Source organism: Arvicanthis niloticus, chromosome 3 (genome assembly GCF_011762505.2).
Source record: "Arvicanthis niloticus isolate mArvNil1 chromosome 3, mArvNil1.pat.X, whole genome shotgun sequence".
In the NCBI taxonomy this organism is placed as follows: Eukaryota; Metazoa; Chordata; class Mammalia; order Rodentia; family Muridae; genus Arvicanthis; species Arvicanthis niloticus.
Genome location: NC_047660.1, coordinates 34,519,368 through 34,521,650, shown reverse-complemented (window position 1 = coordinate 34,521,650; position 2,283 = coordinate 34,519,368). Strand labels below are relative to the sequence as shown.

At 44.0% G+C, this 2,283-nt stretch overlaps 1 pseudogene; it reads left to right on the top strand.

Moving 5' to 3' along the window:
* The first annotated feature begins 932 nt into the window (after positions 1-932).
* Positions 933-1,404, top strand: LOC117705182 (small ribosomal subunit protein uS11 pseudogene; annotated as a pseudogene).
* The last annotated feature ends 879 nt before the right edge of the window (positions 1,405-2,283 follow it).

The following is a 2,283-nucleotide window of genomic DNA, read 5'->3' as shown; positions in this document are numbered from 1 at the left end:
TAGTCTCCCAGATGTCGCTTGGGCTCCCAGATGTCGCTGGGCTAGACCAGCCTGCAGCTGAGAGGGACAAGAAGGAGAGAAGCAGTGCCCCACTTGGCTGGGTCTCTGGCTCTGCTAGTTTGCTTGAGTTGGCCGGAATGTAGAGGTGTAGAGAAGTCTTCTAGCAGGAGATTAAGCAGCGACAGCGGAAGTCAAAGGCCTTCTCCGCGTTTTCCCGTGGCAGCTCCCCCCCTCCGCCCCCCCCCCCCCCCAAGACATGAGGAAGTCCATGGTTTTAAAAGGTTTATTGTCCTCAGGGCAGGCCTGAGTTAAATAGGGAGGGAGGAATGTTTGGGGAGGAAAGCTTAATTGGCTATGCCCTCTGGCCTTTAGGTATCTCATTGATATGGAGATCTCTTGAGGGTCTGTGGCCTGTAGTCACACCCTCTACCTGTGGAGGGACTGGTAGGGGCATTGTCCTTTGTGACTGAAAGGCTCTGATCAATGAAGGTCTTTGGCCTTGTGTCAGGAGCCTGGAGTCTGGGAGCAAGGCTGAACACCTACCATCCCATTAAAGTCCAGGGTTCGAGGCCTGTGCTCGATCAGGAACCAAGCTATCAAGCTATCCTTTCACGGTCCCACAGCAGCAATCACAGAGCCTTCCAGGATCTCTTTATATTTCTTCCTTTTTTTTTTTTTCCCCTCCACTCTTTGTGCTAATCTCATTTGGTTGTTTTCTATGTAAATCCTGCTAGAGGCTGCAGATAATTCCACCCCTTTCTTAATACATTGACCTCTTTAGAAAGGTTCAGAAGACAGCATGTGTGATCAGAAAGAAAGAGGTTATGGGTTCCTGAGCACTGTCTGCCATATCCTAGGATTCTGCATCCATGACTTTTAACTAACTAGTTTAAAAAAAAAAAAAAAATCAGGCTTTCCAGTGGTATAGTCTGGAGATGACGTTCAGAAATGGCACCTCGCAAGGGGAAGGAAAAGAAGGAAGAACAAGTCATCAGCCTTGGACCTCAGGTGGCTGAAGGAGAGAATGTATTTGGTGTCTGCCACATCTTTGCATCCTTCAATGATACCTTTGTCCATGTTACCGATCTTTCTGGCAAGAAAACCATCTGCCTAGTGACTGGTGGAATGAAGGTAAAGGCTGATTGAGATGAGTCCTCTTCATATGCAGCCATGTTGGCTGCCCAGGATGTGGGTCAGAGGTGTAAGGAGCTGGCTATCACTGCCCTGCATGTCAAACTGCAGGCCACAGGAGGAAACAGGACCAAGACCCATGGACCAGGAGCCCAGTCAGTCCTCAGAGCTCTTTCTCTGTCTGGGATGAAGACTAGGCAGATGGAAGATGTTACCCCCATCCCCTCTGACAGCACTCAAAGAAAGGGGGGTCATCTTGGTCACTGTCTGTGAACAGGGCTTCTCAAATTATTTTCTGTTAATAAATTGCTTTCTGTAAGCTAAAAAATAAAAAAATCAGAGGATTGAATGGGAGTGGTTGGAAGAAGGAAAGAGAAAGGAAGATGATGCAATTACAATTTCAAAAACAATTAGTCTTAAAATATCAGAAAGAAAATTGCATCTGTAATGAACATGTATGGGCTTTAATTTTAGTTGTCACATTTCCCTAAACAACTCAGTACAAGTCTTTACACTATATTTACATTATATTCAGTACTATAAATAATCTGAAGATGATTGTAATCATACAGGAGTATGTGTATATGCTTTATGCAAACATTATACCATATTACGTAAGCGACACCAGTGCCTGTGTGGTTTAATATCTGCTGAGGAAGGAGTTCCTATAGCCCATTTCCCAGGGTACCAAGAAGGCCAATTGTACTAATCTTTCTGTGTTTATCATAATGAAATCTCAGCTTTATGGTTCTGTATTATTGATCAATAATCTCTTCTACTCTCTTTCCTAGTAGCTCTGTAGCCTTTAACTGAATGGATTGTGAAAGTTTGGGGAAGGGTTAAGGTTCAGAAACTGTGGCAAAGTTTTGATTTCTACTGAGATCCATTGAGATTCTTAGTTGTCTGTCCTGTGTCTGCGGTGATGTTCAAGTCCACTAACAACCAGCTGAGACTGTACAGAAAAAACCTGTTATGATATAAACATTATTTATTAATTGCACACACAGTACATTTTATCCAGTTTTCTAATGCTACAGAGTTCATGAGAGAGAGGTTTGGTGACTCTTACTCATCTTTCATACATCTCTCAAGGCCAGGACTCTTCAGGTTACTTGCCCAGAGCATTGCCTGAAGCAAATTGAATTGGAAGTT